The sequence below is a fragment of the Zootoca vivipara genome, chromosome 1, assembly GCF_965207765.1.
Source record: "Zootoca vivipara chromosome 1, rZooViv2.hap1.1, whole genome shotgun sequence".
Classification (NCBI taxonomy): domain Eukaryota; kingdom Metazoa; phylum Chordata; class Lepidosauria; order Squamata; family Lacertidae; genus Zootoca; species Zootoca vivipara.
This window is the reverse complement of record NC_142582.1, coordinates 74,801,124-74,813,847: the sequence shown is the minus strand read 5'-3', so window position 1 is coordinate 74,813,847 and position 12,724 is coordinate 74,801,124. Positions and strand designations below refer to the sequence as shown.

General features: G+C 42.6%; 1 protein-coding gene and 1 pseudogene across 1 annotated transcript in view; both read left to right on the top strand.

Annotated features, from left to right (window-relative positions):
- GAS2 (growth arrest specific 2) overlaps nucleotides 1-12,724 on the top strand; it is a 119,773-nt gene that overhangs the window by 88,996 nt on the left and 18,053 nt on the right. The gene's annotated exons all lie outside the window — the stretch shown is intronic.
- Nucleotides 11,692-12,306, top strand: LOC148687626 (uncharacterized; annotated as a pseudogene).

Below are 12,724 nucleotides of genomic sequence, written 5' to 3'. Positions count from 1 at the left end.
GCATGGAACCTGGTCCTGTGAGTGTCAAAGGCCTCACTTGGATAACACCTGGGATGTGAATAATGAAGCATAATGTCTACCTGGGAAGCAGCTTGGCTACTGTTGCTTTCTGGAAGGGAACATGGCAGGGGTGAGGAAGTGGGGAGTTCAGCATTGATGCAAATGCATTGGCGACACCAATCCTGGGCTCCTGCCAGTGCATTAGCACCATGCTCACCTCCCTGTTGCTTCCCCTCCCCTTTCTGATATGTAACAGCAACCTATCTGCCAGAAAGCTAGTGTAGTGGCTCCCTGTCCCCCATTGAGATGCTTCTGGTTAAACCTTCCCTTTTTGCATGCGACAGTCCCAATGAAAATGGGTCCACTCTTGATACTGAAAAGCAGCAACAACCCAGATGTGATTGGTGGCCATGTGATTAAAGTAAAATTTAGACTGAGTCTATGCTGATGAAGAGGCAAGTTTTCAGCTCACTAAACACTTTCTCTGACCACTTGATAACCTTTCAAAAAGAGAAATATAGTATTTTTAACTGCTGAGAAGCTGTACTCCATGATTTAGAAATGCTGTCCCTAAATGCAAGGGCCCATGCACAATCTTGTTTAATGTGGATAGTCACTTTCCTGTACCTCTATTAATTATCCATTGTCCATATGACGCTCTCCTCCAACCATTGCCTTCTCCTATGTTCCCCTCCCTTAATCTGGATTGTCACATACTAGGGATACTCTGAAAAGGAGAGGGTATGAGAAAATCCAGATTGAGGGAGGGAAAAGTGATCATGTTTCAGGGTTGACTTTGGACACTGAAGACTTGTTTTCTGGGTGCGACCTGGTGACTCCTGTATAAATCAGGCCCTGCCTCTGTTTCCATCTTGGTTGCATGCAAAAATAAGCCATTGATTTCAGCATGGTTGCATGAAATTGGATTTGTAAAAATAATTTAACAGTGTATTATTTGAGATGTCATTTCAGATAAGCTGAAACATGTTTTACAAGATAGTGCAGATGAGTAATGGGAGTGAAACTTAAGCCTTTGATAGATGACATGTCACCTACACCCATATGCCTTGTTCAAAAAGCGGTTGCATCTACTTGGATCTTGAATAGTCAAGTGGTTTGGGGAACTTTATGCTACACTTCTTAACAAAGGAACAGTTCCTCCAGTGCTGGTTTACTCACTTGAAGTCAGCATGAGTCACTCCCATATGAGTTAGAACAGGATTGGACTCCAATGCCTGAGTTAGGCCAGCAGTTCTTAAATGGTTTTTCTGTGATTTATTTCATTGGATGGAACTGATAGCAACTTAAGCAACTGCTGTATGCTAAGTCGAACCATTAGATCATCTAGCTTAGTACTGTTTATACCAGCTAACAGCAGCTTTCCAGTTCTTCAGGCAGCGATCTCTCCTGGTTCTACTTGGAGGTGCCAGGAATTGAACCGGGGACATTCTGCATGCAAAGCATTACTCTCCCCCTGAGCTACGCTCCTTCCATACAACAGAATGAGTTGGATCATAAGAACCATGGGCAGAGAGAACTTTGCCACCCCATCCTCCCTGTCCCCCTGGAAAGCCACTCCTGAGAATTAGAGGAGCTTTTGGAATTGAGTGTGATGAGGTTTGTTGCCTGGTGGACTATGGTCTCTTACATGCATCTCTCCTTGCTCCAGAGGATCCTCACTTTCATGAGAGGTGGTTTTTTGTGTGTATGGGGATTCAAGAGGCTGAAGAGGGGAGGAGAAGACAGGAAACTTCTCTTTGAAATGCTTTCAGTGGCTTGCAAATTTTGGAATCTGGCCCAAAGTTGGAGGTTTTCTCTATTTGAAATATTTAGAAAATCATTTGTGGGCCATAGGTCTGTTAGATCGCCAGTTGCTGGCTTACAGAGGTTACAGATGAATCTAACCTCTGTTTGTGATCACTCTGTTTGTGATTGCCACGGTGCTACTCTTTATATGAAGCAAAATTGGCAATAATTTGCAAGGAGTCTTTTTGTGGCCCTCAAACATTAATTGCTTATACAGTACCTTCTCATGCACATGGCATTTTTCTAAATCAAGAATGGCTAAGCTCACTTGGCCTGAAGACCACATTCATCCTTGGTCAACCCTCTGGGCAGCACGTGTGACTACCCATACCTTGCAAGCTCACAAAGGTACAGTGATCAGCTGATCTGTTTAAATTAGCTGAAGACTGTTGTCTCTTTCTGCTCATCAAATGATTACTTTGCTGACCAGGGAGAAGGCTATTTGCATCCTCATCAGGGCACCCCAGTACCATGTCTCCTTTATTTTCTTTCTTTCACCGTTGCCACCAAAATTGGTGGTGTCTTGGGGGATGCAGAAAAATTGGCTTGGGGGCTAGATTAGGACCCAGACTGGAGGTTAGCCGTCTCTGATTTAAATGTCTGAGCATGCTTAGGATTCTTTATTTTTAGGGAAGCCTCCAATTGGTCTGGGACTCCTCTTTTTTGCCTTCTCCACTCTGTTGGAGGGTTGCAATTTATTGTCACTCAGGCCTTTAGTCTGGACAGGAAAGACAGTTTAAGATCTTTAATCCTGTGGCATTGCCCTACACTGTATTTGCATCAGGGTGAACGCCAAACAAATGGGGCCACAGTGTCCTTGTCTGATCACAGATCCAGGGCTTGTGTAGCAAGGAGGAAGAATTTCTTAACCATTGTTGTTGCAGGGCACAGGTAGTGACTTTTGTCACCTCAGGAATTGGGAGGGAGATGGTCCCCACCCCCCTAAGTAGGGAAACTTCTTGCTCAGACAATGTTTTGTTTGGTTGAATTGGACTAAGTTAGGTTATTAGGTTTTCTCTGCAGATCTCAATTTTTCCATAATGTTAACTTAAAGTGATGTCTCGAGTCTTCCTTGGAGTGGGCGTCATGGCAATTATAGTCTCATAATTCATTTTAGCTGAATTAGGCCCCTTATACATTAATTTTGTTGTTTTGGCTTCCTTTTATGCCTTCAGACAGTTCTTTAAATCATTGCTTCTGTGTACTATGTATGTAATTTATACTTTTTTTTTCATCAAGAGGTAATGGGTAACCAATCACTTCAGTTTTCGTAGCCAAAATTTATGAAGGATATGGGAAACTTGAAAGAACTCAGAGTATGAAAGTATTGAATGAAGGTAATGCAGAAAGCATGTTGAACATTGGGGAAAAGTTTTCACACACTTAAATGTCTTAGAAAAAGACAACTGTTCTTCACTATCAGCAAAGAAATTGCAGAAAGGAATAGGTCTGAATTGGATCATTCCTTCTGCTGGTCACATCTTGGGTTCTCTCATGGAAGGAATGCTTCATCGTCTTGTACTGATGGCATCAATATACTGGAATGTCTTGCTGCTGACATCTAGTGATCCTTCTAATATCCTTCTATGATTGTAAATCCTCACACTGTCACAACGCAATGACTGTTTTTAATGAAAGAAACATATGGCGATATGAACCTTGCAGTTTTGTGCATGAATGTAGCAGCTTATAGGATCAGACAGCCAAATCCATGCAAGAGCCAAAATGCTGACCTTACACAGTCTCTGTAGTCCAATGCAGTCCTTTCATGCAGAGGAAGGCACACCAAACCTCTCCTTCTACATTGGTGCTGTACACATCCTGAGAGCAATCAGATTTGCTGTAATAAAACTTTGAGCCCAGGTTTTGTGAAAACAAAGCAATTCTGAACGATCAATGGGGCTTTCTTTTTTTAAATCATGGATGGGTTTGAAATTATCGATATTTACATGGAGAAGGCTGTACAAAATTAGTCATGTAAAATGTCTTATAAAATGTAGCAATGCTACGCTCTGGGCTGCTGCAGCTAAAATGAATTGTTAGAACAAGACTACCCAGATAAGCCCATCACAAGTGTACAATCTCTGCATATTGGAGCCTTTTCTACATTCAATTTTGACATCAACCTTTGCCTCTATTGTGTTCCTTACCTCTTTTCCTTCTTTATTTCCCCCTACGTGTTCTTTTCGGGTAACATCTATAAATGTGCCTTGGGTTTTACAATGCAATGATCATTTCCTTTCTTACTGTTTGTATATGTGTCTTCTGTCTGTCCAGCTGTTTGACAGGAAAAAGAAAACCAATGGATTAGTTTCCTGTCTCACAACTGTGTGCTGTTCCTTGCGATTAGAGTTGCACATCTCAACATGTGTCACCATTGTTTGCTAATGAAAGTTGCAAGGAATTGTTAATTTATTGTAGCAAAGCCCTAGGTTCAGATGGAAAAGCTCTCTCTCTCTCTCTCTCTCTCTCTCTCTCTCTCTCTCTCTCTCTCTCTCTCTCTGAAAAGATTAATGAGTACTCTGTATCCTGCTTTTTCATCTACTATGAGACCAAAACAGCTTACTGCAAAGCCATAAAACAATGCCATAAAATCACTCAAACAGAGTATAATTCTAAAGAATCTAACATATATTAACACAGCAGTGGCATACTAAAAAACAGCCATTAGCACCATAGCTTAGAGTTACAATGACCTTGGACTTGCGTGCTCCCTTTCCTCTGGTGCAGTTGTGAGGAGAGTTTTGGAATATTTGCTTTCCCCTTTTCATCATCCAAGGTTTAGTGTATCATTCAGGTCCTATTCTGTGGCTGCTGTGAAGTTTAACAGTGGGGGGGGTAGAGTTAGGCATCTTGCTCTTTGAAGGTGAACCGTGAGGGGAGGTGGTGGAGAGGTTTGGGAAAGGTGTGGGGAGAGGAGGGGTGTGAGGTGTAAAGTAGGGCTGCCATACGTCCGGGTTTTCCTGGACACACCTGGGAATTGAAGCTCCAAAATGGGATCTGGGCGGGATTTTTTTTTTTAATCGGCAAAATGTCTGGGAAAACCCTGACATATGGCAGCCCTTTTCACAAGTGGGAATTTCAAGTAATTCAAGTAGCACTGGGGTGGGTGGGTTCCCTGCTCTCTCTTCTGCCGCCCCTCCCCTCCCCGTGCGAGAGAGATGCCAAAGGAGTGTAAGGCTCAGAAATCTCTTGCTTACCGAGGAGCTCGATCGCTTGGTGGAGCCTCGGTGCGGCTGCATTCATCAGAAAGTGCTATGCAGGATGGCTGTGAGTTTTAGCCTGCTCTGCTCACTGCCCACCTCCTTTGGAGCGACTTCCCAGAAGCCCATCCCACAGCCGCTTCTCTCTCCGCCTAACCGCAAGCTAGAGCACCACCTTGCCCCACTCTGCATGCACATCAGGCTTCAGGAAATCCGTCCCCACCCCTCATGGCAGGCTGTCAGTAACAGATAGACAAGAAGCTCTTACCAATGTTGTTCATTCAATGTTCGCAGAGAGAGACTTAGAAACATTGCCTCTTTGGGTAATGGAGTTACTCCAAGTAAACTCCTCCCTCCCCCCTTCTCAGTCGTCAACAGTATCACACCCCTTACAGTGGCTGCTTAAGGCCATTTGCCTCTTCACTATCTGTTTTTACTGCTTTTACTGCTTTTACTGCTTTTACTGCTTGCCAGGTTCTGGGCGAAGGGGGGGTCTGGAATGCTTTCTAATGATAACGTGTGAGCCAACTGCTCTGGCTCTGTATCTCCCCCCTCCTCTTCTCCCATTATTTCCCAGCTTTGTCTCTCTCCTATCTTCTGCAAACCACTGTTGTAAATCTATACTGTCGTCCTCTTCTTGGGAAGGTTGAGGAGGAGGGGGACCATTTTTCCTTCTTGGCAGGGGGTTAGACTGGATGGCCCTTGTGGTCTTTTCCAACTCTGATTCTATGATTCCCCAGTCCAGTCCCTGACAGCGCAGTACCGAGGGGCTGCCCGGCAGTGACTCCACTCTGTGTACCTTCTCCCACTGCTACTAGGTTGTTGTTGGTATAGCCATTAAAATGAGTATGTTCATTTCAATCCTTCTCTCTTTTTTGAAGCAAAAGGGGTGGCTGTAGTTATTATGAGCTATAAATAGTAAAATGACCATAACAAGTGCACTTAGAAAACATTGCTTACTTTTCAACCATTTAATCTCAGTACAATCCAGCCATAGGCATCTGAGCAAAGGAAACCATCATATAATGTCTGTAAGCTTTGTGCAAACCAGTCAGGATGAATGTTCAATAAACAGGTTGTCTGGGCAATTTAGGATCAGCCGCGACTACCAGGAATAACAGAATGATATGCTTGGAGAAACACTGTCAAAATAAGTTCACCTGTATGCGCTGAGTTGGACATGACACAGACTGACACTGCTTTAAAGGACTTGTCTGAAAATCCTCAAAGCAGGCCAGTTCTTTGAAAGCGTATTTTTATTCTATTTTTATTCATTCAGAGATGACCAGAGGGGCTGCCTTGCACCCGGTTTTTTGGGGTGGGCAGCATGTGTCACATACATGTTGCTTGTCACATGTGTGTGACATCATATGCACGATGTGCACATGACACCACAGCATCGGGAGGAGGTCGTGCAAGGAGCCCAGCGCTGCACAGCTTCTTCTCTCACGCTCAGGAGGAGCCAGCCATCAAACCACTCCCTGCTCAGCCTCCTCTGCCCCGTCAACATTGAGGGAGCCTGCCCCCCTGCCAGCAAATATTAAGGTGGCCTAGGAATTGGCATGTCTGCAGCTGACTTATTATCAAGTGGTTTTTAAAAGTGAATTTTCCTTTTCAGGAAAGATATACCTGGCATCTGGCTTCAATTTTAGATTAGCCACAAGTCACAGACCAGTCACTTAAACTCTATGCCCTTTTGATGACAACCTTATTAGTGTATAATGAAGCTTAATTCAGAGCATTTGGATACTCGAGTGGAAACTGCAGTTGAAAAGCAAACCAGCTCCCGTAAGGGTTATTATTGTAGGGCAATTCTCTCCATTAAGAAAATGTTCTATTACCATCTCTCTCTTAACGGACCAATTTTGAGTGCATTGTGTGCATATTGTGCACTTAACTGGTCACAGAGAGCTACATATATAACCCCAGCCACAATTTTTCTTACATTTTGTATTTCTGCTCACTGTTCTCTGCTGGAACTGAATCTTCTTAAGGCTGCAGTCTGTGCACATTCTGAGCAGATGCACCTGAGAGAGGGATAGTCATGAAAAAAAAAGTTCATGTATCCACATTTCATAGTTTTCTGTGATTGTTTGCAGCAATTGCTTCCCCGCTTAGATACTTTAGCAAAGCATTATGAAAGGGATTAATCACTACATGATCCCATCCAATCAGAGGTCTAGTGAGCATGATGACATCACATTGCTACAAAGCCAATCAAGTTGACTATGTGATAGTATCATTGAGGTCAGTTAAAACTCTCCCTGTAAGAGGAAATGTGCCCTCATTGCCCAGGCTAACACTCCCTGTTTTGCAGTTGCATGGAAAGACCCCTTTATAAAACTATCTGTAATGTTTAATAACGCATTTATTAAACATGACTAGTTGGAGCAATTGTAGATGAAAATGTATATCCTAATGAGTGTAATGCAGTTTGGGTGGACAAGGTCCAAGTGGCTGGGGCAACTGAATCAGATGGACGGCATATAAGTAATAACATTATCTTTGTTGGTGTTGGTGTTGTTCACATTCTGGACCAACTAGTCAATTGCATGCAACAAATGCTGGTCAAGGAAGGATCAGCCTGGTTGCTTTGGCAATGGGAGAATATTAGCTATTTTCCTGATACATGCCCACTTCTGAACAGTTTTGCACTCTTTTGCCATGAGGTATGAAATGTTGCTGAAAGGTGAGTAGGTAGATCTTTTGCAAGAAGGTGAAAATGTTTGAATGTTTTGGCTCTGCATGACAACAGAGGACAAAGTTAGCTTTCCTTTGCAGATGAGAATTGGGTAAACAGTAATTATTATTTTTCCTGCCTTCTGTCAGGTAAATGACAAAATGTTTCATTTTTTTTGTTTTGTGTTCTAAAGAACCAGAGCACCAGCTGCTGCTTGCTATCTGTGAATGTATCATAAGGGAGCTATAAGTAGGATTGCCAGTATTTTTATGGCCCTGGGCCTCTATGCCTTCAACAGCAACCTGAGCCACATAAATTAAGCAGGTCCATCTTCCATTTCAGAAGAAGATCACCTAAACCACCCCAAAGCCTTTGTGTGTCTTCAGGCTGGAAGATGGGGAGCACACTGAATTTTCATAGAAATTCCCAAATGCTTCCAATATTCCAATAAGTATGTTTGCTTACATATGATATTTGTCTGAGGCTGCAATATACACTTATTTGGGAGTATGCTTTACACAGTAAAGACACACAAAACTGGAATGTAAAATAAATAACATTATATAGCCTTTACCATCCATATGCTATTAGATTAACTTTCAGATCAGGAAATGAGAACATGAGGAGTTATTTTTCATTCTGTCAGAGCAAAGTATGTGTGTGGGGAGGGAGAGATGAGAAGAGCAGAAACTAAGTTGACAGTTGGCAGTAGAAATGGCAGCTGCAAGTTTAGAAAGAATAGCAAACTTGTTGCATTGATGCTGCAACTTGAGTCAAACTTTGGTGTACGGAGTATCTCTTTGCTACTTAATGAGTGACAAAAAAAGTTTCAGACATTTTGGGAAAGTTTATGCATTTATATACATTACTTATTTGCTGTCTTTTGAAATAGTGCTTATGAATCTCAAAGCAATAATAAAATATCCATGTACTATAAGGTGGGAATGTTTATCTAAGCCACATGTTACAGACTAACAAATAAGAAAGCAATAACTGTCTGAGGGTAGTGATATGCAGGAGAGAAAGGGAACAGAAAATCTATTTTAAAACGACAGTATTTCTGAAAGATGTCTCATTATGCAATTCACTACCATTTGTCCCATTCTCTGAATGTTTTCCTCAACATGAGCCAATTTAAGAGAGAAGTGGGCTGATTTCAATCTCAAGCAGTCTCCATATTTTCCTAGAATGTGCATTGGCCACCTGTATGTTTTAGATTTGCAAAGCAAGTGTGCATGTTCAGGCTCTCTTAACAATTAAGACATGTGTTAGGTGATTCTGAGCTAACACCAAGGCATGGCCTTGCTAGGTCAGACCAAGCATTACAGTCATACCTTGGATCCTGAATGCCTTGCGAGTTGAACTCTTTTTTTTTTTTTTTTTGCAACAAACCCAGATTTGGAACCTGAACGTCTGACATGACTTCTGCGGCTTCTGATTGGGTGCAGGAGCTTCCTGCAGCCAATTGGAAGCCGTGCCTTGGTTTCCGAACGTTTTGGAAGTCTAACGGACTTCCAGAATGGATTCCGTCCAACTTCCGAGATACAATTGTATTTGTAAAAAGAAAAAAACAACAATAACTAACACATATTAGGTATTCCACTAGAAACTGTCCAGTAGTCCACCAATGGACCACAATCTGCCATTTACCCATTCCCTGATCAAAGGGGTTTAAACCTGCTGCCTCCATAAATGGTCATCTTTAGGAATGCAATTGTAAGATTTAACCACATTGCAAGCCTCTCTCTTTCCCCTCCTTCCCTCCATCCTTATTGGATGAAATATTGAAGCCAGGTTTTGCTCACTCTGACAAAAGACATTGGAGTAAAAACTGATTTGGCTATAATGTTCCTTGTTGTTTGGGAAATGCCTTTTGGCTTTCTAAGCAGATCAATATTTGATTTGTGTAAGCCTTATTGCAACGGTTGTAGAATTATGTGCTACAAACATGAAACATATAATTAAACTTTGGGTGGTGGATTTGAAAAGAGCTTTGCACAATGTTCTTAAACCATCAGAAAAATCTCCCTTTAAAACCCTTGCTGCAGAGCATTTGCAGAAAAGTGGAACACATTCTCGAACCATGTTGACATCATAAAGCCTATGGCACTTTGGCTTTCCTTCTTATTAGGGTTTCTTTTTCAGCAGAGATGTCCTAACTTATAATTATATACATCAGAAGTTTAAAACACTGGAGCATTCATAAGGAGATGGAATTGCTCTTTTAAAATATGTTGCTTTAAGGGATCTTTGATTTATAGGATTGCTTCTAGCAGAAACATTTGAAAATACAAACGAGAAGGCGCTGCATAGAGAAACTTAGAAAGGACGTAATTACATGACCACCCTCTGAAAGTATTTCTACAGGAATGCCATCTCAGAATCATGTGTGGTCTTTCCTGACTGTTCCAAGGCAGCAAGGAAGGAGGGTTGGTATTCATCAGCAATTCAATTACTCCATTTCCCCAATCACTTTGTCACTGTATCAGCTACACCAGAGCTCTCCAAATTGTGTGTCGTGACATGTTAGTGTGTGTCGCACAAATGCTCCCCACACTTTTCCTGGGGTTGGAAAAAGGTTAGTTTAACCTCCGGTTTGCTACTAAAACTGAATTACTGTGTTGTGAAATGATGCAAAACTGAATTACTGTGTTGCAAAATGATGCATGTCCAAAAAGTGTGCCACCAACTTGAAGTTTGGAAAGGTCTGAGCTACACTGTATTTGAGTTTGCTTCCTCTCCTCAGAATATCAGCTCAGTATGTGCTCAAAGAACACCTGCAGCCAACATCTCAGAACCTTGCACATATTCACTGCCCACTCAGGGCTGGTTCCACACTTCCACTTGTGCTGTGCCTAGAAAGCACAGGTCCAAGTGCTTTTCTGCTTGATCCATGTTTTCTAGACATGGGTACAAGCAGTTTCCCTCTTGCCCCATTCCCTTCCAAGGGAAAACCCACTGTTTAGTGATGAATCAGAACCACCATGCACACTTCTTCAGATATCTGTGCCAAAACCAGGCCAAAAACCCAATTGAAATGTATCTGCATGATTTCTGTTACTTCTCTGAGATGCTTCTGATATCTGAAGAAGTGTGCATGCACACGAAAGCTTATACCAGGCATCCCCAAACTGCGGCCCTCCAGATGTTTTGGCCTACAACTCCCATGATCCCTAACTATCAGGACCAGTGGTCAGGGATGATGGGAATTGTAGTCTAAAACATCTGGAGGGTCGAAGTTTGGGGATGCCTGGCTTATACCCAGAACAAACCTAATTAGTCTCCAAGGTGCTACTGGACAAATTTTTTATTTTTATTTTTATTTATTTATTTCGACTTAATAGTATGCTACTGTAAATCGCTCAAGCATTTCCCAGGTCCACTGAGACCTGAAAAGTTCTGAAAAAAGTAGTTCAAAACATCTAGAGGACATAAAGCTAGGGAAGGCTGGGCTAGGGTAAATGACCACAACAGCCAATGTCTTACCTGATAGGCAAATTTACAAGGTAAGTTCATTATTCCAGATGTCGGTTTCCATAGTGATTGTGGTGCTAAATTAGGAAGTGAAAACAGGAAGCACCTCAGAGAAGTAATAGCAATCATGCCGATCCATTTCAGTTGGGGTTTTGGCATAGAAACTGCTCTGGTTGCCCTTTGTGATTACCTTTGTTGGGGAGAATGTTAATTCTGCTCAACCTCTCAACAGTTTTTGATACCATTGACCATAGTATCCTTCTGGAGCATCTGTCTGAATTTGGGGTAGGTGGCACCACTTTGCACTCGTTCTGGTCCTACTAGGATGGTCACTCCCAGAGGATGATGCTTGGGGAGTGCTTTTCAGTCTTCAATGTGGAGTTCCTCAGGGCTCAATTTTATCCCCTATGCTATTTAACATTTACATGAAACCGCTGAGTGGGGTCATCCAGAGTTTTGGAGTACATTGTCAGTAATGTGCTGATGGCACACAGCTCTCCTCCTTCTTGATATCTGCAAGTGTGGCAAATGGATGTGCTAGACTGTTGTCTTTCTTCAGCAATGGACCAGATGAGTGTCAACAGACTGAAGCTCAATCCAGATAAGACCTAGGCATTGTTGGTGGGTGGTTCCCTAGATCAAATGAGTGGGAGCTTGCCTGCTCTTGATTGATGGGCTACACACCCTCTGAAGGAGCAGATACAAAGCTTGGGGGGTACTCCTGGATCCTTTGCTGTCACTTGAGGCTCAGGTGGCCTCAGTTGATGAGAGTGTCTTCCATCAGCTTTCGCTGGTGGCCCAACTGTGCCCCTATCTGGAAAGGTATTGCCTAACTTCTGTTGTCTATGTTCTGGTAACCTCTGGGTTAGATTACTGCAATGTGTTATACATAGGGCTGCCTCTGAAGACCGTTTGGAAAATTCAGCTGGTGCAGAATTTGGCAGTTAGGTTGCTCACTGGAACAAGACTGTTTGATCACATTACACCAATCCTGCCTGACCCTGCTGGCTGCCAATTAGCTTCCAGGCCCAATTCAAAGTGCTGGTTTTGACCTATAAAGCCTTAAATGGCCGAGGACTACAATTCCTCAAGGCCTGCCTCTCCCCATATAAATTGACCCAGACTGCAGTCATCATTTCATAGAATCATAGAATCATAGAGATGGAAGAGACCACAAGGGCCATCCAGCCCAACCCCCTGCCAAGCAGGAAACACCATCAAAGCATTCTTGACATATGCCTGTCAAGCCTCTGCTTAAAGACCTCCAAAGAAGGAGACTCCACCACCTCCTTGGTAGCAAATTCCACTGCCGAACAGCTCTTACTGTCAGGAAGTTCTTCCTTATGTTTAGGTGGAATCTTCTTTCTTGAAGTTTGAATCCATTGCTCCGTGTCCGCTTCTCTGGAGCAGCAGAAAATTTGAAGCTCTTCTTCATGTACTGCCAGTTTCAAGCATTTTGCATGTCGACATCATGTGGATTGATTAATCTGTCATTTATTATATAATCTGGATTTGCCTGTTCATGCTGCTGCTGCTACTACTACTACTACTGTTTAGAGTA